General features: G+C 41.5%; 1 pseudogene; it reads left to right on the top strand.

Moving 5' to 3' along the window:
* LOC143962283 (uncharacterized) overlaps positions 1–24,517 on the top strand; it is a 211,910-nt pseudogene that overhangs the window by 132,917 nt on the left and 54,476 nt on the right.

Raw genomic sequence — 24,517 nt, 5'->3', positions numbered from 1 at the left:
CCATACGTACGTTGGAGACCTCACTTTTTATCAGGTTTTCCATTCTCTCGAACATTGCTAGCATATCCAACTTAGTAGGCATTAGGGATTCACTCCTCAGATCTTCCCCCTCTGTAACCTCCGTCTCTATTCCCATGTTCTCCTGCATCTTTTCTTCTTGGGCCCCCTTTAATTTAGCTGCCTCTTTTCTTGCGCCTTTGTTTACCTGAGCTGTTTTTTTTTCCATACTGGGACTTCTAGTGTTCCTTTCTTTAGTTGTTAAATATTTCTGGATTGAGCTTGCGTTTGCACTTGAATTTAAACTTTCTCTGGGGGTTTTGGGTTCTGTTACTTTTTGGGATCGGCCTTTCATTATTTCTTTTGGGCTCACACCCCCTCCGGCTTACCCCTCTTCTCGTGTGCTTATCCCTCTGGGATTTATAATATATTCCTCCTTCCCCTCCTCCTTTCCTTGTGTATGTTTCCAGACAAAAAAAAAGAAGAGGGAGAGACCTCTCTTTGGTAGTCGATGGCTCTGTTCTATGCGAGTGCAATAAATGTATATACATGCTCATGGGTTACCCACAGATGTGTTCAGGCTCAGTATGTCTCTCATACAGATTACTTCTTTAAACCGTCTCCCCCCTATTTTTTTTTTGAGCTATTGAGCTATTGCTTAATGTCCATTAATATATATTCAATAGATAATATGCCAGGGGAGACATTTCAACTAGTTCGTTTATTAATTGGTTATTGACTTGCTTTACTTCAAACTGGTATTTTTAGAAAAGCAGCACAGAAAAAAAAAAAATCTTCATTTATCTTTACATATCCTAGAGAAGATTTAATGACAGTCCTTTTTTCTACCACAGGTTCTTAGCTTTGCTCATTTATTCATATCAATACAGCTGCTATATAAACATTGTCTCTGCATGTATTAGTGCATGTATTCGTGCATGCATTAGTATCACCAATAAGCATTTTTAACCTCCACTGTATATCTCACAAGCACTTGTTCTGTCTCGCTCTTGAGCATCTCAAGGGTTAATTATCAAACATGCAGACAGCTTTAGCGTCCAAGAAGGGGGAGGTAGAGAGGGCAGAGGAATAGATACACAACAGGTCTCACAGCCAACAGATAAGGGACGGGATCACCTGTTATCCTGTCGGCTTCAGTCCTCCTTATCAGGGGGGAGAGCTGCCCTCTCCAGCTGCCGCTGACTTTTTCACTGTATCCAAGTCACTTTGTGTAAGTCGTCTCGTCCCGGAGGGGGAGAGGGAGGGAGGGAGGGGAGGGGGGGTTACTCTCACCAGCTGCAGTTGATCTCCTGCTCACATCTCCCGTCCGGAGGTTGTATGGCCGCTCTCACCTGCCACTACCGCTCTCCACAACGGTCTCAACCTGTTCTGGGGGGGAGACAGATCGTCCTAGTGAGGGGTCTCCACGCTGTGTCCCCGGTCTTCCATCTGGTTCCTCCACCACCGTGGACAGCAGTCTCTCTCAGCCCTCACGGCCGCCGCGTCAGGCTCCTCCCCCAACGCTCTGGCGTCACATCAGTGCCTCAGTCTGACATCCCATCCACTTCCCTCTGACAGCCCATTTGATACTTAACTGCACACGTGGGACTTCACGTGAATTTTTCACTTTCAAAAAGGACTTTTTATCCCCCAAAAAAATTCTGATTTTGTTTTTTCACTTTGATTATTTGTTCATTTATCAGGGTTCATGGAAGGGTTATGACACTTTTTGCTAATTGCTATGATACATGCCATAAGAATCACGTATATTTAACCACCTTCAGACCGGACCATTTTGCTGGTAAATGACCAGAGGTCTTTTTACAATTTGGCACTGCGCTGTTTTAACTGGTAATTGCGCGGTCATGCAATGTTGTACCCAAACAAAATTTGCGTCCTTTTCTTCCCACAAATAGAGCTTTCTTTTGATGGTATTTGATTGCCTCTGCGATTTTTATTTTTTGCGATATAAACGTAAAAAGACCGCAAATTTTGAAAAAAAATGATATTTTCTACTTTTTGTTATTAGAAAAATCCAATAAACTCAATTTTAGTCATACATTTAGGCCAAAATGTATTCAGCCACATGTCTTTGGTAAAAAAAAAGTCAATAATTGTATATTTATTGGTTTGCGCAAAAGTTGTCACATCTACAAACTAAGGTACGTTTTCTGGAATTTACGCAGCTTTTAGTTTACGACTGCCTATCTCATTTCTTGAGGTGCTAAAATGGCAGGGCAGTACAAAACCCCCCCAAATGACCCCATTTTGGAAAGTAGACACCCTAAGGAAATTGATAAGAGGCATGTTGAGCCCATTGAATATTTTATTTTTTTGCGTCAAGCGATTGAATAATGACAAAAAAAAATTATTATTTTTTTTTACACAAAGTTGTCACTAAATGATATATTGCTCACACATGCTATGGGCATATGTGAAATGACACCCCAAAATAAATTCTGCTGCTTCTCCTGAGTACGGGGATACCACATATGTGGGACTTTTTGGGAGCCTAGCCGCGTACGGGGCCCCGAAAACCAAGCACCGCCTTCAGGCTTTCTAAGGGCGTAAATTTTTGATTTCACTTCTCACTACCTATTACAGTTTTGAAGGCCATAAAATGCCAAGATGGCACAAAACCCCCACAAATGACCCCATTTTAGAAAGTAGACACCCCAAGCTATTTGCTGAGAGGCATTTTGAGTCCATGGAATATTTTATATTTTGCCACAAATTGCGGGAAAATTACAAACTTTAATTTTTTTTTATTTTTTTTTCACAAAGTTGTCACTAAATGATATATTGCTCACACATGCTATGGGCATATGTGAAATGACACCCCAAAATAAATTCTGCTGCTTCTCCTGAGTACGGGGATACCACATATGTGGGACTTTTTGGGAGTCTAGCCGCGTACGGGGCCCCGAAAACCAAGAACCGCCTTCAAGTTTTCTAAGGGCGTAAATATTTGACTTCACTCCTTACTACCTATTACAGTTTTGAAGGCCATAAAATGCCAAGATGGCACAAAACCCCCACAAATGACCCCATTTTAGAAAGTAGACACCCCAAGCTATTTGCTGAGAGGCATTTTGAGTCCATGGAATATTTTATATTTTGCCACAAGTTGCGGGAAAATTACAAACTTTAATTTTTTTTTTTTTTTTTTCACAAAGTTGTCACTAAATGATATATTGCTCACGCATGCCATGGGCATATGTGAAATGACACGCCAAAATAAATTCTGCTGCTTCTCCTGAGTACGGGGATACCACATATGTGGGACTTTTTGGGAGCCTAGCCGCGTACGGGGCCCCGAAAACCAAGCACCGCCTTCAGGCTTTCTAAGGGCGTTACAGTTTTGAAGGCCAAAAAAAATGGCACAAACCCCCCCCCAAATGACCCCATTTTGGAAAGTAGACACCCCTAAATTGAGGGGTACACTAGTGAGACTAGGTAATAAATGGCGGGTGCCCTGAAACTATAAAAAAATAACTAACCAACCAGCGTCACCTGTAACAGTTATATGGTGATCACTGGTGAAAGGGTTAACTGGGGGCAATCAGGGGGCTTTATGCGGTAGTATATGGGGGTCCCTGGCGCTATAAAAAGCTGCGGCGAACCTAAATACCTACCTGCCTAACTAGCGTCACCTGTGACACTAATACAGCGATCAGAAAAACGATCGCTTATTAGGCTGGGTTCACACTGGAGTGATGCGGGAACACCACGAATCCGCGGCGGGTTCCCGCATCGCATGCCTCCCGGCGGCAGTTCACACTGCCCTATGCGAACTGCTGGGAGTGTCAGTGAAATGTTAATGACACCCCCAGATCAGTTCGCATATCGCAGTGCGATCTGCAAACTCGGATCGCATGGTGTGAACACCCATGCGATCCGATTCTGCTGCGGACCAAAAAAAGGGTCCCGTGCGAATTTGCGGTGGGTGCGGCGAATGGCTGAACTCGAATCGCACAGAGATCGGATGTGATTTGCACTGCAGTGTGGTGCGAATCACATCCGTTCTCATAAACCGCTGCAATGTGAACCCAGCCTTAGTGACACTGGCGACGGGGGGTGATCACGGGGTTAAACCTTTATTGGGGGGGTTAGGGGGGTACCTTAGAACTAAAGGGGGCTAACCCTAACTGCCCTAACAGTTATTACAGTCACAAATGACACCCGCTGGGTGATCAGGGGGTTAAACCTTTATTAGGTAAAAAAATGGCGGGTGCCCTGAAACTATAAAAAAAATAACTAACCAACCAGCGTCACCTGTAACAGTTATATGGTGATCACTGGTGAAAGGGTTAACTAGGGGGCAATCAGGGGGCTTTATGCAGTAGTATATGGGGGTCCCTGGCGCTATAAAAAGCTGCGGCGAACCTAAATACCTACCTGCCCAACTAGCGTCACCTGTGACACTAATACAGCGATCAGAAAAACGATCGCTTATTAGGCTGGGTTCACACTGGAGTGATGCGGGAACGCCACGAATCCGCGGCGGGTTCCCGCATCGCATGCCTCCCGGCGGCAGTTCACATTACCCTATGCGAACTGCTGGGAGTGTCAGTGAAATATTAATGACACCCCCAGATGAGTTCGCATATCGCAGTGCGATCTGCAAACTCGGATCGCATGGTGTGAACACCCATGTGATCCGATTCTGCTGCGGGCCAAAAAAAGGGTCCCGTGCGAATTTGCGGCGGGTGCGGCGGGTGCGACACGAATTCAGCCATACTATCTGTATGGCTGAACTCGAATCGCACAGAGATCGGATGTGATTTGCACTGCAGTGCGGTGCGAATCACATTCGTTCTCATAAACCGCTGCAATGTGAACCCAGCCTTAGTGACACTGGCGACGGGGGGTGATCACGGGGTTAAACCTTTATTGGGGGGGTTAGGGGGGCACATTAGAACTAAAGGGGGCTAACCCTAACTGCCCTAACAGTTATTACAGTCACAAATGACACCAATGCAAAAAAATAAAAAATAGCAATTGGTGTCACTGTGACTGGGGGGGCAGGGGTAATTGGGGGGTGATCGGGGGGTAAAGGGGGGGTGTGAGTGTGCCTGGCATGTTCTACTGTGTAGTGTAGTGCTTGTGCAACTCACCGATGCTCTCTCCTCGGTGCCGGAACGAAAAATACCGACACGGAGGAGAGAATACATCACTTCCTCTCCTGTGTTTACATTACAGGAGAGGAAATGAAGTCACCAGACATTTTCATTCGTCGGGAGCGATCGCGAGGGGGTGGCCATGAATGAATGGCCGTCCCGTCGTCCGGGATCGCTCCCGAACGAATACCGACCGCCGCAGGCACCGGGCGGGGGCCCGATCGGGCCCCCGACCGACGGGCAGGCAAGGACGTACATGTAAGCCCTTATGCCTGCCCGTGCCATGTTGTCGACGTACATCGTCGTGCGGCGGTCGGCAACTGGTTAAGAGGCATTTCACGTATGAGGGATATCTAATTATAGACTTATGTACAATAATTTATGAGTACAAGTGCATATGGAAGTGGTATGACACTTTTTTGCTGTTAATTAGTTTAACATACGCTATACGAATATTCATGTGGCTTTTCACGTATGGGTAATATTGATTTATAGATTTATGCACTAATTTTTCCTTTTAGCGCTACACTTTGCATATTCTTTACATTGTTTTGAACTAAAATATCCATCTTAGTGTGTTAGCTGCTTCTTAATATTTGGATAGCGCAGTGTTCTTTTTGGTTTTATTTTGTGCGACAGTGTGCATGCAAGACAGGTTTGAGCCAACATCCGTCGGAAAAAAAACAATGGATTTTGTTGTCAGAATGTCTGACCAAATCCGTCGGATTTTGTCCGGCGGATTTAGTCCGACGGATTGTGTCCGAAACCATTGCATACACACGGTCGGGCCAAGTTGGCGAAAAATCCGATCTTTCAGAACGCGATGACGTAATTTCGTTATGATGGGACTACATTCAGGCTAGTAGCCAATAGCTTTCATGTAGGAATTTGATCTGAGCATGCGTGGCACTTGGTCCGATCAAAATGCTATACACATGATCGGATTAGGTCCGACCAGCCCAGTTGGTCGGGAAATATTTCCAACATGTTGGAAAATTAGGTCGGACGGAGATTCGGACGGAATCAGTCCAATGCATACCACACACAATCGGATTATCTGACGACACGGTCCGATAAGACGCATTCCGACAGATTCTCTGACCGTGTGTACAGGGGCTAACACGAGCACTGACTGAATGCTGATACAGGTGAAAAAATTTGCTGATACAAATTATTCATTTGTGTTTGGAAGAAATTTCTTCTATTGAATTTGACAATCCAGGACCTGGGAGGTTTATTTCCCCACAGTCACCATAAAAAGCATGTATGACCCTTAGAATATATATTTGTTTGGGCCAGAATCATCTGGTAAGCTTACATCTACTAAGGTGGTGGTACTGGCACACGGGTGTTTGCATGGTAGACCTCTAGGATTGGACGGCCCATTTGATACTTAACTGCACACGTGGGACTTGAATTTTTCACTTTCAAAATGGACTTTCTATCCCCAAAAAAATTTCTGATTTTGTTTTTTCACTTTGATTATTTGTTCATTTATCACGGTTCATGGAAGTGTTATGACACTTTTTGCTAATTGTTATGACACATGCCATAAGAATCACGTATATTTAAGAGGCATTTCATGTATGAGGGATATCTATTTATAGACTTATGTACAATAATTTATGAGTACAAGTGCATATGGAAGTGGTATGACACTTTTTTGCTGTTAATTGGTTTAACATACGCTATACGAATTACGAATATTCATGTGGCTTTTCACGTATGGGTAATATTGTTTTATAGATTTATGCACTAATTTTTCCTTTTAGCCCTACACTTTGCATATTCTTTACATTGTTTTGAACTAAAATATCCATCTTAGTGTGTTAGCTGCTTCTTAATATTTGGATAGCGCAGTGTTCTTTTTGGTTTTATTTTGTGCGACCGTGTGCATGCAAGACAGGTTTGAGCCAACATCCGTCGGAAAAAAACCAATGGATTTTGTTGTCAGAATGTCCGACCAAATCCGTCGGATTTTGTCAGTCGGATTTAGTCCGACGGATTGTGTCTGAAACCGTTGCATACACACGGTCGGGCCAAGTTGGCGAAAAATCCGATCTTTCAGAACGTGATGACGTAATTTCGTTATGATGGGACTACATTCAGGCTAGTAGCCAATAGCTTTCATATAGGAATTTGATCTGAGCATGCGTGGCACTTGGTCCGATCAAAATGCTATACACATGATCGGATTAGGTCCGACCGGCCCAGTTGGTTGGGAAATATTTCCAACATGTTGGAAAATTGGGTCGGACGGAGATTCGGACGGAATCAGTCTAATGCATACCACACACAGTCGGATTATCTGACGACGCGGTCCGATAAGACGCATTCCGACAGATTCTCCGACCGTGTGTACAGGGGCTAACACGAGCACTGACTGAATGCTGATACAGGTGTTCTTTTTGGTTTTATTTTGTGCGACCGTGTGCATGCAAGACAGGTTTTGAGCCAACATCCATCGGAAAAAAAACAATGGATTTTGTTGTCAGAATGTCCGACCGTTTGTATGGGTCATTATCGCCTTCTATGATATACTTATAAAGCAGATCCTGAGCTGAGAATTATATTAGGTCATGAATTGGTGACAGAATGGGTCAGTTTAAAGACACCCTAAATATTACTAGTTACTTGAGAATCCATGTCATCTCATTCATGCAATTTTTATGAGTAGTATTTTACCCTTACTAAAATTAAATAGTGAGAAAAATAGTGGTGCTGATATTATAATGCTATAATCACTTGCTCAGTGATTAGGAGGATACTACACTGAAAATTACCACATTGGATTTTTCATATTGACTTTTGAATATTAAGCTTATTTGTTTTCACTTGTCACAGGGTGGTAATAATATTTTAAGCACAATAATTTTTGTTCACTATTCATATGTAATTTTTGTTATAAAGTTTATTTGGTTTCCACTTGTCATAGGGTGAAAATAACATTTGAAGCAGGCTTTTCTTTGGGATAGGCACTTATTGTTATAATTATAGCATTATAAATTCAGCATCACTATTTTTCTCACTATTTAATTTTAATAGGGGTAAAATACTACTCACATACTTTATCATTCAAGTGGCAGCTTTAATAATTAGAGTTGACTTGTCCTGGAGTGCAGTGGTGGGACATCAAGTGTGGGCGTGTTAAACCTGTTGACCATCAGTTGAAAATATCATGCATTTTTATTTAAGTGTCCTTCCCGTTATATTCTCTCCCAGTATTAAAATGCTAATAACTTGCAAAGTGAGTGGAAACAAATGATAGACACACTGTCCAATAAGCATAATAAAACATGCCCTTTTTAGGGAAATGACACCCTTTTAGCAATGCTAAAGCCCCCTAATGTTGGTGAATTGTGATGAATTGTATATAAGGTGAAGCAGAGCTCAGTCACTTACATGTATTGCAGGAAGGTCAGGAGAACAAAGGGGCTGTTTTGGCATCTCTATACTACACCATACCAGGTATTGTATGTATGTATGCTCGTACAGATGTGTGTATTTGCTTTCACTGGACAAATGCATTTTTGTTTGGAAGGGTGGTGAATATTTTTCTTATATGTTCTAGTATTCAGCAACATTCAGCAATATTGTATCCCTGTTTTGATTTGATTTGTTAATGGATTTTGGGTTTACATAGAATTTTTAACTTTGTCTATTGTTTTATTTTTAGATTGCTTAAATTAGATGATGATCAACTTGAACATTTAATGCTTATTAATACATATTGTCTATTTTCATGTAATCCAGACAAAACATCTTGCAATACAGAAAATATATTGTACAATACATAGTGAGTAAGTAAAAACTATACCTTCAAAACTTCCGTGGTCTAGTTAGAATAGTATATTTTTATTTCCAATACAAAATATAACTGCGTTAAATGCAGAATTCCAAGGTTTACTTTTAAAGCCTATGTTTATTATTATTTTTTTTATCAGCATAAGGGACAATACTTACATTCATTGTGAAGTGTCCCTTGTGCTGGTGGCTGCTGTCTTATTGATGGCTCTTAGTTGAAATATTTGAACCTCTGCCTCCCCCCGGACATATGAATAGTGAAAAAAAAGCAGAGGAAAATATATGTTAACCACTTTCAGACCGGACCATTTTGCTGGTAAATGACCAGAGGTCTTTTTACACTTTGGCACTGCGCTGCTTTAACTGGTAATTGCGCGGTCATGCAATGTTGTACCCAAACAAAATTTGCGTCCTTTTCTTCCCACAAATAGAGCTTTCTTTTGATGGTATTTGATTGCCTCTGCGATTTTTATTTTTTGCGAATAAACGTAAAAAGACCGCAAATTTTGAAAAAAAATGATATTTTCTACTTTTTGTTATTAGAAAAATCCAATAAACTCAATTTTAGTCATACATTTAGGCCAAAATGTATTCAGCCACATGTCTTTGGTAAAAAAAAAGTCAATAATTGTATATTTATTGGTTTGCGCAAAAGTTGTCACATCTACAAACTAAGGTACGTTTTCTGGAATTTACGCAGCTTTTAGTTTACGACTGTCTATCTCATTTCTTGAGGTGCTAAAATGACAGGGCAGTACAAACCCCCCCCAAATGACCCCATTTTGGAAAGTAGACCCCCTAAGGAAATTGATAAGAGGCATGTTGAGCCCATTGAATATTTTATTTTTTTGCCTCAAGCGATTGAATAATGACAAAAAAAAAATTTTTTTTTTTTTTTTACACAAAGTTGTCACTAAATGATATATTGCTCACACATGCTATGGGCGTATGTGAAATGACACCCCAAAATAAATTCTGCTGCTTCTCCTGAGTACGGGGATACCACATATGTGGGACTTTTTGGGAGCCTAGCCGCGTACAGGGCCCCGAAAACCAAGCACCGCCTTCAGGCTTTCTAAGGGCGTAAATTTTTGATTTCACGCCTCACTACCTATTACAGTTTTGAAGGCCATAAAATGCCAAGATGGCACAAAACCCCCACAAATGACCCCATTTTAGAAAGTAGACACCCCAAGCTATTTGCTGAGAGGCATGTTGAGTCCATGGAATATTTTATATTTTGCCACAAGTTGCGGGAAAATTACAAACTTTTTTTTTTTTTTTTTTTTTTTTCACAAAGTTGTCACTAAATGATATATTGCTCATGCATGCCATGGGCATATGTGAAATGACACCCCAAAATAAATTCTGCTGCTTCTCCTGAGTACGGGGATACCACATATGTGGGACTTTTTGGGAGCCTAGCCGCGTACGGGGCCCCGAAAACCAAGCACCGCCTTCAGGCTTTCTAAGGGCGTAATTTTTTGAGTTCACTTCTCACTACCTATTACAGTTTTGAAGGCCATAAAATGCCAAGATGGCACAAAACCCCCACAAATGACCCCATTTTAGAAAGTAGACACCCCAAGCTATTTGCTGAGAGGCATGTTGAGTCCATGGAATATTTTATATTTTGCCACAAGTTGCGGGAAAATTACAAACTTTTTTTTTTTTTCACAAAGTTGTCACTAAATGATATATTGCTCACGCATGCCATGGGCATATGTGAAATGACACCCCAAAATAAATTCTGCTGCTTCTCCTGAGTACGGGGATACCACATATGTGGGACTTTTTGGGAGCCTAGCCGCGTACGGGGCCCCAAAAACCAAGCACCGCCTTCAGGCTTTCTAAGGGCGTTACAGTTTTGAAGGCCATAAAATGCCAAGATGGCACAAACCCCCCCCCCCAAATGACCCCATTTTAGAAAGTAGACACCCCTAAATTTAGGGGTACACTAGTGAGACTAGGTAATAAATGGCGGGTGCCCTGAAACTATAAAAAAATAACTAACCAACCAGCGTCACCTGTAACAGTTATATGGTGATCACTGGTGAAAGGGTTAACTAGGGGGCAATCAGGGGGCTTTATGCGGTAGTATATGGGGGTCCCTGGCGCTATAAAAAGCTGCGGCGAACCTAAATACCTACCTGCCTAACTAGCGTCACCTGTGACACTAATACAGCGATCAGAAAAACGATCGCTTATTAGGCTGGGTTCACACTGGAGCGATGCGGGAACGCCACGAATGCGCGGCGGGTTCCCGCATCGCATGCCTCCCGGCGGCAGTTCACACTGCCCTATGCGAACTGCTGGGAGTGTCAGTGAAATGTTAATGACACCCCCAGATCAGTTCGCATATCGCAGTGCGATCTGCAAACTTGGATCGCATGGTGTGAACACCCATGCGATCCGATTCTGCTGCGGACCAAAAAAAGGGTCCCGTGCGAGTTTGCGGCGGGTGCGGCGGGTGCGACACGAATTCAGCCATACTATCTGTATAGCTGAACTCGAATCGCACAGAGATCGGATGTGATTTGCACTGCAGTGCGGTGCGAATCACATCCGTTCTCATAAACCGCTGCAATGTGAACCCAGCCTTAGTGACACTGGCGACGGGGGGTGATCACGGGGTTAAACCTTTATTGGGGGGGTTAGGGGGGTACCTTAGAACTAAAGGGGGCTAACCCTAACTGCCCTAACAGTTATTAGTCACAAATGACACCTGCCGGGTGATCAGGGGGTTAAACCTTTATTAGGTAATAAATGGCGGGTGCCCTGAAACTATAAAAAAATAACTAACCAACCAGCGTCACCTGTAACAGTTATATGGTGATCACTGGTGAAAGGGTTAACTAGGGGGCAATCAGGGGGCTTTATGCGGTAGTATATGGGGGTCCCTAGCGCTATAAAAAGCTGCGGCGAACCTAAATACCTACCTGCCTAACTAGCGTCACCTGTGACACTAATACGGCGATCAGAAAAATGATCGCTTATTAGGCTGGGTTCACACTGGAGCGATGCGGAAACGCCGCGAATCCGCGGCGGGTTCCCGCATCGCATGCCTCCCGGCGGCAGTTCACACTGCCCTATGCGAACTGCTGGGAGTGTCAGTGAAATGTTACTGACACCCCCAGATCAGTTCGCATATCGCAGTGCGATCTGCAAACTCGGATCGCATGGTGTGAACACCCATGCGATCCGATTCTGCTGCGGGCCAAAAAAAGGGTCCCGTGCGAATTTGCGGCGGGTGCGGCGGGTGTGGCGGGTGCGGCGGGTGCGGCGAATGGCTGAACTCGAATCGCACAGAGATCGGATGTGATTTGCACTGCAGTGCGGTGCGAATCACATTCGTTCTCATAAACCGCTGCAATGTGAACCCAGCCTTAGTGACACTGGCGACGGGGGGTGATCACGGGGTTAAACCTTTATTGGGGGGGTTAGGGGGGTACATTAGAACTAAAGGGGGCTAACCCTAACTGCCCTAACAGTTATTACAGTCACAAATGACACCAATGCAAAAAAAAAAAAAAAAAAAAAAAAAATGACATTGGTGTCACTGTGACTGGGGGGCAGGGGTAATTGGGGGGGTGATCGGGGGGTAAAGGGGGGGTGTGAGTGTGCCTGGCATGTTCTACTGTGTGTGGGATGTGTTGGTGCAACTCACTGATCCGCTCTCCTCCGTGTCGGAACGAAAAATACCGACACGGAGGAGAGAATACATCACTTCCTCTCCTGTGTTTACATTACAGGAGAGGAAGTGATGTCACCGGGGATTTCCATTCGTCGGGAGCGATCGCGAGGGGGTGGCCATGAATGAATGGCCGTCCCCTCGTCCGGGATCGCTCCCGAACGAAAACCGACCGCCGCAGGCACCGGGCGGGGGCCCGATCGGGCCCCCGACCCGCGGGAGGCAAAGCACGTACATGTACGTGCTTATGCCTGCCCGTGCCATTCTGCCGACGTACATCGGCGTGAGGCGGTCGGCAAGTGGTTAATTAAAGCCTTATTCTGTGCTGCTGGTAAATTTACTCATGAAGTGGGGGCTCCTTCCTGCCACTTCACCTGCAATGCATAAGTATGTCATATGGAGGTGACAGCAGAGGATTAAACACGCTCCCTGTGCCCCCCCACACACACACCATGAAACCTGGGTTTTCGGCTCCAATTGTCGCACCAAGGACAGTCATGGTAATGGTAGATAGCATAGGGTAAAGAGTAGAGAAACATGCAAACATCTGCTATCTCACTTCCTTTTACTGACCTGGAAGAAAAATTACTTCTGAGACCCCGTGTCATTTTTCCCAGAGAGAAGATCCCACTTTTGTGTCACTTTCTGCATTAGATTTATTGGAAGACATATGAGACAAAGGGGGTATTTTAGACCCCTGTTTTTTCATTAAAAAGAACCTGTCACCTAAAAATCATCACATGTGGTATTATAAATATAGTATAACAGCAGCCCAGAGTGGGGATTTAAGCCCAAAAAAACCCCACAGAATGCAAGCTCCAAGTGAAACTGTAAAGTCACCAATATCTACAAGTATCTGTATACCCTCTACAGCTTCCTCCACCATTGATATTACAATCATAGTATTGTCTCTTATGAATGCTAATGATGTGCAAACTATGGATTTTACATTTACACTCCCTGGTATTCCCTGTCTTTCCTCCAAACCTTCAAATGTTAATGAACGTGTCACCTGACTGGAGCAATAACAAATAATAAGGCAAGTAGCAATTAACCTTTAAACAATTGGAAACACACCTTACATTGTTCTGATTTGAAAAGATCCCTTTAGCCAATCTAATGCTGCCTCATGTTAGTGAATGGGGGTGAAGTGAATATAAGGTGAAGCAGAACTTAGACAAGTAAAAGATTACTGGCAGACAAGGAGAACAAGGAGCAGCTAAAGGATCCCAATATTATACCATACCAGGTAAGATATAGAACTTTCCATACACATTTTTTTGTCCTTATAATTTTTTATCAGATGGAATAGTCCTTGTCATTTGCATCTGGGTGTTGTATTATTGTGCTGGATTACAATATTATATTTAACAATGTATTTTCCTAATCATTAAGTCCCACCTTTCAAAACATAAGGAACAATTTATTATTCAATTTTTTTTTCTATACTGAAAAATACTGTGTATTGCCTTTTGAAATTGTGTCCAATTTATTATATAAATTATATACATAAAAAGAAATATGAGCTTACAATAGCTCGTATTTTTTTAATGTAGATAATTTATATAATTAAATACCTGAAGTGCAATTTGTTTATTTAACTATCTGTGAATAGAGAGTTTTATGTGCAAACAGAATTTTCAGTTATGTCTAATGCCAAACATCTCTTTTAATGTTTGATTGGTGTGGAATGGTATAGCCCCTATTCATTTTTTATTGCCGTCAGTGACCAAACTAGAGACATTGGCCCTTTGTATTTGTCCTGGAGACCACTGTTAAAAGGATAGGAAATGATGGGAAATCCAAAAATGTATGGTTAATATTGAAACAGGAGATCAGGAGAAATCTTCCAATGGGGCATCTGACAGTGATAACTATCTAGGAGAGGATTTCCTCTCACCTTGAAGATATTTTATTTTACTTCTTGTTGTATTTTCACTACAGGAAGTGATTGAAATGTATGTACAGTAAGAAAATATACCTTATGGAAATCAGATTATATAAAAATGATAAGGATTCTAGCATTCTCTACGCTATCCAAAATGAAAAAATATATATAGATTGGAGTTATGGGACTCTCTTGCATTGACAGCCACCTAATGCTAACATAGTTCCGTGTTTTTTTTGCATTTGATAGACACTTTTAAATGTCCCATGTGATTTTGATTGTACCCCCATGTTATGAAGTTGCACACCTCCTGATTATCTCCTCCTGTGGTCCATTCTGTGCTTCCGTGATTTTAGGATGTTTACTGTATATCTTTCTGTTTACTGTGTATACGGCAAAACAGTGACAATAATCTTTTTTTCAGAGGGCGTTTTGTGCCTTTACTATCCTCCTGTTGAAAACGGCACTAAGCTACGCCAAAACAGGAAGTGAGAGGAAATCCCTGCTAATTAAGAGAAGTCACCAGAACTAGTGTCTTCATTGGAAAATGTCCCCTCTATTACATTTCTGGGAACAACCCAAAATTTTGGTTTATTTTACTTTTACTTTCAATGATAATGTTAAATAGGACAAATAGAGAGCATGAGTTTCCCTAACAGGTGCATAGACTGCACTAAAAACAGTGTTCTAATCCACATTCCCTTTATCCAAAACTCAAAAAAAGGTTTTGCTTTTAGTTATGGTATACTTTAAATAAGAAATACATTTTTATGATTATTGGATCAGAATTACTCATCATGTCTAATCATTACTATAAAAAACAATCCACTATGTTTACCATAATGATAAATTATAGTGTAACTTTTTAATTATTAATCTAAAAATCAGTGAAGTTGCATTTCTATACTTCTCAGTCTGTTGGTAATATTAAAGTCGGTTTAAACATCTATTTTTATTTTTCATATAGGGAAATTACTAAGCTCTGTTGTAAACCGAACAACTATTGTTGAATAAATCACAGCTAAACTGAGTGTCATCAACACAAGAGTCACGTAGGCCTAAAAGGCCAAAATGTTCTGGATTTGAGCGATATTGAATCTTAATCTCAAAAAAGTCAGAATTTTTTCAGCCTCTGGAGGGAAGAAGGTTCAGGAGGGGGTGCAAACTTGTACTCCCCTTTCCTTTTCAGCCAGGATGTATGTGTATATGAAGGTTTGGTATATATTTTGGGATGATCAGCACATCATTTTTTTGTGTTGAAGGATCTGTAATAGATTTTGGACTATAGTGTACACTTTTAATTATAATTCAAAAAATCAGTAAAGTTGCATAGCTATACTTATCAGTCTGTTGGTAATAATAACATCATTGTAAACGTCTCTTTTTATTTTTCATATAGGTAAATTACAAAAGCTCAGCTGTAAATCAAACATCTATTGTTGGAAAAAAATCAAAACTAAACTGATTGACGTTAACACAAGATGAGTCAAAGAGGAGAAAATTTGTATCCGTGCTCTGAGTGCCAGAAGATATTTACTTATAAGTACAAACTCAATGTTCATCTGAGGATTCACACTGGAGAGAGGCCATATAAATGTTCAGAATGTGACAAGTCCTTCTTACAAAGTGATCTTCTTGCTAAACACCTAAGAATTCACACAGGAGAGAAACCATTTAAATGTTCAGAATGTGGCAAGTGCTTCTCAGAAAATGGTAATCTTACTCGACACAAGAAGAATCACACAGGAGAGAAACCATTTAAATGTTCAGAATGTGGGAAGTGCTTCTTAAACCGTTCTATACTTACTGAACACCAGAGAATTCACACAGGAGAGAAACCGTTTAAATGTTTAGAATGTGGCCAATGCTTCTCACAAAAAAGTACTCTCACTGGACACCAGAAGACTCACACAGGGGAGAAACCATTTAAGTGTTCAGAATGTGGCAAGTGCTTTTCAGAAAATGGTAATCTTACTCAACACAAGAAGACTCACACAGGAGAGAAACCATTTAAATGTTCAGAATGTGGGAAGTGCTTCTCAGATCGTACTACACATACTAAACATCAGAGAATTCACACAGGAGAGAGACCGTTTAAATGTTCAGAATGTGGCCAATGCTTCTCACAAAAAAGTACTCTCACTGGACACCAGAATACTCACACAGGAGAGAAACCGTTTAAATGTTCAGAATGTGGCCAATGCTTCTCACAAAAAAGTACTCTCACTGGACACCAGAAGACTCACACAGGGGGAGAAACCATTTAAGTGTTCAGAATGTGGCAAGTGCTTCCCATGTTGTTCTGATCTTACTCGACACCAGAGAATTCACACAGGAGAGAAATCATTTAAATGTTTGGAATGTGGCAAGTGCTTCTCACATGGTTCTAGTCTTACCATACATCAGAGAATTCACACAGGAGAAAAACCATTTCAATGTTCAGAATGTGACAAGTGTTTCTCACAATGTTTCTAATCTTAATGCACATAAAAGGATTCACACAAGAGAGAAATAATTTAAATGATCAAATTGTAGAAAGGGCTTCTTACACAGTTATAATGTTACTATATACCAGAGGATTCACATGGGAGAAAAAGCCATTTAGATCTTCAAAATGGGACAAATTTCTCATACAAAGGGAACTCAACAATAGAAAATGCACACAGGAGAGAAGCCATGTGAAAAATATGACAAGGATTTTTCATAGAAGTCAAATGCTAAGATCCATAAATCTGTCGACACTGGAAAGAAGCCTTATTAATAAATGTGATATATTTTAAATGAAAATAATCTTGTATCCAGCTTTAATGCTTTACACAGAAGATAAGCCATATCCAAATCTGTAACAATTTTTTTTTGAAACTGAACTTCCTGCAATCACATCGAAAGGTTTTTTTTTTTAGTGGGGGGGGGGGGGGGGAGTGATATATAGAGCAAATTAGACTATAAGAAACAAGTACAGATCCATACAGGACTCATAATTTCAAAGATATAACTGACTCCTTAATGTTGTATTAATTAAAAGCATATAATTCTAATGCACATGTACAAGCATAAAAATTTTTAAACACTTGACCTCTGGAAGATTTACCCCCCTTAACCACTTGCTTACTGGGCACTTAAACCCCCCTCAGTCCCAGACCAATTTTCAGCTTTCAGCGCTGATGCACTTTGAATGACAATTGCGCGGTCATACAACACTGTACCCAAATGAAATTTTTATCATTTTTTTTTCCCACAAATAGAGCTTTCTTTTGGTGGTATTTAATTACAGCTCGGAGTTTTATTTTTTGCTAAACAAACAAAAAAAGATGCAAAAATAAATAAATAAATAAATCATGTTTTAATAGTTTGTTCTAAAATTTTGCAAACGGGTCATTTTTCTCCTTCATTGAAGTGCGCTGATTAGGCGGCACTGATAGGCTGCATTGGTGGGCACTGATGGGCTGCATTGGTGGGCACTGATAGGCTGCATTGGTGGGCACTGATAGGCTGCACTGGTGGGCACTGATAGGCCTAGTTAAGGCGGCACTAATAGGCACAGATAAGGCGGCACCGATGGGCACAGATAAGGCGGCACTGATGGGCAAAGATGGGCACAGATAAGATGGCACGGATGGGTGGCACGGATGGGTGGCACGGATGGGTACCACTGATAGATGGGACTGATGGGCACTGATAGGTGGCACTGATGGGCACTGATAGGTGGCTCTGATAGGTGGCACTGCTGGGCACTGATGGGCGGCACTGCTGGGCACTGTTGGGCGGCACTGGGGTGCAGCACCTTTGAGGCAGATTGTGGGCACTGTGGGTGGCACTGTGGGTGGCACTGCTGGGTGGCACTGTGGGCACTGCTGGGTGGCACTGTGGGCACTGCTGGGTGGCACTATGGGCACTGCTGGGTGGCACTGACGGGGGCACTTACTTTTTATTAGGGTGGCACTGCAGGGGGCAGGTGGGCACTGGCAGGGGGCAGGTGGGTGCTTGTATTGCTGGCCGTGATCGGGACTGAGGTCCTGATCACGGCCGCCGGTGATCGGCTTTTTTTTTTTCTCCTCGCGCTATCAGCGCGAGGAGGAATACTAGCCGATTACCGGCTCCGTTAGATCACCTGATCAGCTGTCATTGGCTGACAGCTGATCACGTGATAAGGGGTCGGGATCGACCCCTTGCACGGATCGGTGATCAGGCGAGTCTCATGGACTCGCTGATCACAGAGCACGCCGCGCGCGCAGCTCAGGGGGCGCGCAGGCCGCTCGTGCATGGGACTACGTCAAGAGACGTAGTCCCAGAAAAGTAGGTCCGCGCTAATGCCGTCATTTGGCAATAGCGCGGATCCCAAGTGGTTAAAGTGGGTTTAAACCTTCATTTATACACGGTGAAGTGAATAGCCTCAGAAGATACACAGAGATGAAACAAATCCTCCCAAAGTACATACGTTTTACTTGTATATCTGCTGTCATCAGCTTTCTACACTCATGGGAAATTGCAGATCATGTTAAAAATAATTCTTTCTCTTTCAGCAGCACATAGGGGTGGGTGGGGATACTGGGCTTACACCGTGTGAGAGCTGATTGGTGAAAAGGGACACCCCCTTCACATATGCCGGTGATCAGCGACTTACAGCGGGACTGCGATATTGTGACAGACATTCTGACACTTTTGACACTTTTTGAGAAGCAGTGACACTAATACAGTGATCAGCGTTAAATATTTTCCTAGCCAGTGTTGGGGTATAAAATGTGTGCTGCTTTTACTAAGGCAAATGGTGGATTTTATTCCCTATTTTGCAGGGAAAGAAAATTCATCATCCCCACCATTGCCAGAACAAAACTCTGCCTTGTTTACATTGACAGAGTTCTGTCCTGTGTGTCTTCTGGATGATTGGCGGGTACCAGTGGTCATCCATTGGTCGGCACCCGCTGATCAGCATCTGGATCTGGAGCTGGGTCATCGACATGCACACCCACTACCTGAAAGTGCTGGATCAAGTGCCTAGTATGGAATCCAAGAGCTGCCTTGCTGCCGCATATCTATGTTGAGGATGCCATGAAAATAATTGGTTTTGCTTAATAAAGCTTTAGCTTGACTAAATTGCAAATATATATAAAAAAATGTTTAAATTGTGTAGATGTACTCAAAAATAAAAAGTGTTACAAATCATTTATGCCTTGGTTTCAACAACCGTTTTTTCAACAACTCTCTTTATTAGAAATGATATGTTTAAGGTACAAAACATAGCCATTGGAGCATACTCCGGCTAATAATTGCAAATAACCATGTGCATAAGAGTGCAACTCACAACTTATCTCTTAACTTTAACCACATATTGCTCAGATCCACCTCAGTTAGGAGTATGGCAAGGATTAACATTACCTGGAAGAAACATTCTCCCTCCTGTTCACCAAAACATGATATTACAAGAATAACAGTTTTCAATTGCTATTACACTAGTATCCAAACCTGCTTCTCAAGCATAGACCTCAGTTCACCATCAATCCAAGTAGATACTCAGGAAGCCGACTCAATCTAGCCTGTCAGTTTCTGATCATCTGCCATGGAATCTGAGTCTGTCCACAGGTGCCAAACCTTGTAATATATTGGGACATTCTTGGGATAAATCTGTTGCTTTGTAGAGGGATACCACATAATTCACTAATTGCTTCCAGGAGGACAAGGTTGGGGGCCTAGCTGATTTCCACTTGAGTTTCTTTAACCTTCCTAGCATAAAATAGGAGAATACCCAGTAGAGTATGTGTCACCCTAGCAAAAGCTAGCTGATTCTACCAGTCCAAGGAGACAAATGCTGACTGTCAGGGGGATAGGTATGGTGGTCAACCTATAGAGAAATTGAGTTACCTCTTGCCAATAATCCTGAATCTGTGGACATTCCCCAAAGATATGCACAAAGCCTGCAGGAGCACTAGAGCATCTCCAACAGCAGGTTGGCTTCATCAATTTAAATGTGAATAATAACTTTAGTATTAGATTAGCATAACAAGATTGAATTTTGATCCATGTAATTTATCTTGGACTGAATATTTTAACTCTTCCACACTATATTCCAAACTAAAGGGGAAATCTTGGTATGAGTTCAATTTTTAGTCACAATAGTGATATTTTAGTTACAAGTGGAGCCCCTATGTTATATTTCTTGGATGCTCTGGCAATGTTAGAGCCTCCCTAACCTTTGTGTGTTCCACCATTTTGTAGTTATATTCTCTATAATACAAAATAAACAAAAACAACAGTATGGAGAGTAGAATACTCTCTAACCCTAAACAATATACATATAACCCTCAAATAAGGTCCAAGAAGAAATATGGGATGGGTAAATCTTCAAAAGGAAATATATACACCCCATTTTTATATAACATCAATTTTGCTCTAATGTTTTAAATACCTCTTTTTATTGCATACATTGTAATAACATACTATATGGGTCAACCATAATAACACATTATAACACAGGTGGACGCTCCTTATTCATTAGTGCTGCACTAAGGCTGTGCTTTGCGGATCCTTTTATGTTTATAGAAGTTTATCTGGCAGGGATTATAATAGTGAGATTATAATAGTATTCTGTCTCTAATGATGTAAAATACAAACTGGGTAATTCGAAATGAAGTGATGCCTATGCTTTACATCAATTGATTGAGTTTAGAAGCAGCAGTTTCTTCTTAAAGCAGAATTCCACCCAAAAATTTAACTTAAGCTTTTAGGAATCCTCCCCCCTCCGGTGTCACATTTGGTGTCAGTAAATCTTTTGGGGCTGAAGTGATTAAGTTCCACAGTGAGAATAACAAGCATGATTTACTGCATATACAGACTGATTTTACTGTTGTGGGTTTAGTAACACTTTAATGGCATGAAAGAGATACTTGTTAACAGAATTGTGCAGGATGAAAAAATTTGTTTAGTTTTGTTTCAATTCATTATTTAACTAAATTCCTTTAATTAAATTTGTTGCATTTGTTACAATTTGTTATCCGAAAAAATTTGACCGAATTTGAAAAAGTAAACTATATATAACCATTTTGCAAAATTCGATATTATGTAAATTGCACTAGGCATTTAGTAGCACATATATTCTTTTTTTTACACACACTCCTAAACTGAATATTGTGCTTTTTGTTTAGATTGCAGGACTATTATATATATTCTGCTGTCACATAATTTTATATAGTTATTATTTATCATTTTTTATATTGACTGGGGGTAGCACAGATTTTTCCATGATACATAACCTACTTCTTAATAAAAAATAATATGACTAATTAAGCTTAGTACACACATATTAAAAATCTGCCGATACAGCAGGAATCGGCCAACTTTTTGTATGTGTGTACTGTCTGTTCAACAGAAGCTCGTCTAATGGCTGGCTTCTGTCAAACAGTCTTGCTGGAAAACCAGCCAATGGCTGCAAGTGCTGATCAGTGTATTCTGGTGAGGGGGAGTCTACCTATGAGAAAACAGTAACAGTGGAAGAGAACCCCGAATCATAGGGTTGTGTTGTGTTGATGAAGGGTTTTCTGATCTCCCTGTATATCCAGCTACAGTTTTAATTGTGCAAGGCATTTTAATTTATGTGAAGTGTGAAATGTAATTATAGGCTTGTTTTTAAACAAAGTAATATCAGGTATCTGTAATTCTGAAATTTTGCAAGCCTAATTATGCTTGTTGTCTTGACTGAACTACATTGGATGATATTTGAAGATCACAGAACATTAACAGTGGCCAATATAAATTAGAGATAGAAATATAGAAAGCCATACAGAAAACAGTGAATTAAGTGTGGCAAAATATCTGGATTATTATGTCATCCAAGTGGCTTTGTCAAATAATAAATGTATCAGATATCTTATTGCTTAACCACTTAAGGAGCGCCTCACACCAATATATGGCAGAATGGCATGGCTGGGCACAAGCACGTAAAGGTATGTTGCCCTTTAAGAGCCTAGCCGAGGGTAGCACGCGTGCCACCAACAGCGCACTCCCGACCCAGTCCTGGGCTCCATGACCGTGGCCACAGTACCCGCGGATCCGATCGCCGCCAATGTCCCACGATCGGGTCACAGAGCTGAAGAACGGAGAGAGGTAAGTGCTGTGATTCCTAGTGAGCTTGTCACTGATCATCTGTTCCCTGTCATAGGGAATGACGATCAGTGATGTCACACACCAAGCCACGCCCCCTACAGTAAAAAAACACACATTAGGTCACACTTAACCCCTACACTTCCCCTAGTGTTAACCCCTTCACTGCCAGTGACATTTTTACTGTACTCAATGCATTTTTATGCACATTGATCACTGTATTAATGCCAAAGGTCCCAAAAATGTGTCAAAATTGCCCGACGTGTCCGCCATAATGTTGCAGTCACAATAAAAATCACTGATCGCCGCCATTACTAGTAAAAAAATTATTAATAAAAATGCCATAAAACTATCCCCTATTTTGTAGACGCTATAACTTTTGCGCAAACCAATCAATAAACGCTTATTGCGATTTTATTACCAAATATATGTAGAAGAATACGTATCAGCCTACGCTGATGGAAAAACATTTTTTTTAGATATTTTTGGGGATATTTATTATAGCAAAAAGTAAAAAATATTGAATTTTTTTCAAAATTGACGCTCTATTTTTGTTTATAGCGCAAAAAATAAAAACCGCAGAGGTGATCAAATAGCCCCAAAAGAAAGCTCTATTTGTGGGAAAACAAATGATAAAGAATTTGTTTGGGTACAGTGTCGAACGACCGCGCAATTGTCAGTTAAATTGACGCAGTGCCGAATCGCAAAAATGGGCTTGGTCCTTTAGCTGCAAAATGGTCCGGGCGGTTAAAGATTGTTTTTTTTATAAAGCTGTTTTGATCCACACTATTTACAGCACTTTTCCACCATTGAAGGTTAGGGAAAGGCTGTATTACATATTTAGAATTTTGATTACTATCAGGAAGGTTTTGATTTTAAAAGTTTGTTCTCTGTGAGCACAACTTCATCACAAAAGGTAATTGAAGCTTCCACCAGACTTTAATTTATAAATATTTTCAGCAAATATTACCTGTAAATATTATTCTATAAATGTATATAGTGCCAATTTATGGGGGACTTTATATATTATACATTTACATCAATCCCTGCCCTCATGGAGTTTACAATCCAAGGTCCCTATCCCACATGTATACATACACAGACTAGCATACACAATACTGCTGTGCATGCCTTACCAGCCAGGCTGCATGCTTGGACAAGGGTCTGGTATGATTTATTTTTGTTCGGGGACATTCACTTTTTTTTTAGTTTTGCTTGCTGATAACTTTGACCATATGCATTCAATGACATCCCCTGGGATCCCCTGGCCACTTTGTTTACATGCAGAATCAGGCTGTGGATCAGAACTGTAATTACCTGCAAATGGTTTTAAATTATTTTTTTCTACTTATATGTCACTTTCTTTTTAAAACATAGTATAGGTGTGCCACTTTATAGGCAGGTTTGGGGCATTGATCAAACATGTTATTTAACCTTTTCCCACCCGCACTGTAGCCAAAAGAGGCCTACAGCGTGGGCTCACTTTGCCACAAGGTTGTCATATATTGTTGTCCCATGATCGTGCTTTGTGATCGTTGTGTCCTTAGGGCACAGTTGATCACAGATTTGGTAAAGGGACAATCACAGTGGCCCTTTACCATGTGATCAGTAGTGTCCAATCACAGCTGATCACGATGCAAACACAAGCCGGTTATCGGCATTCCTTTCCTCATGCTGACAGCATGAGGAGAGGAGAGCCGATAACTGGCTTGTGTGTAAGGGACATCTACTAGATAGGGATGAGCTTCGTGTTCGAGTCGAACGTACGTTCGACTCGAACATTGGCTGTTCGTCCGTTCGGCGAAATCCGAACTCTTGGTCCGTTCGCGTCAAAATTCGTGTGGCGCGCACCGCCCACAATGCACTGCGATGGCGCAGTGCATTGCTGGCTCATGATTGGCCAAGCATGCACTGTGACCCCGC

This window comes from Lithobates pipiens, unplaced genomic scaffold (assembly GCF_037356315.1).
Source record: "Lithobates pipiens isolate NorthernLeopardFrog02 unplaced genomic scaffold, aLitPip1_a1.2 Scaffold_8, whole genome shotgun sequence".
Lineage (NCBI taxonomy): Eukaryota > Metazoa > Chordata > Amphibia > Anura > Ranidae > Lithobates > Lithobates pipiens.
Note: the sequence above shows the minus strand (reverse complement) of the source record. Positions and strands in the feature narration are given on the sequence as shown.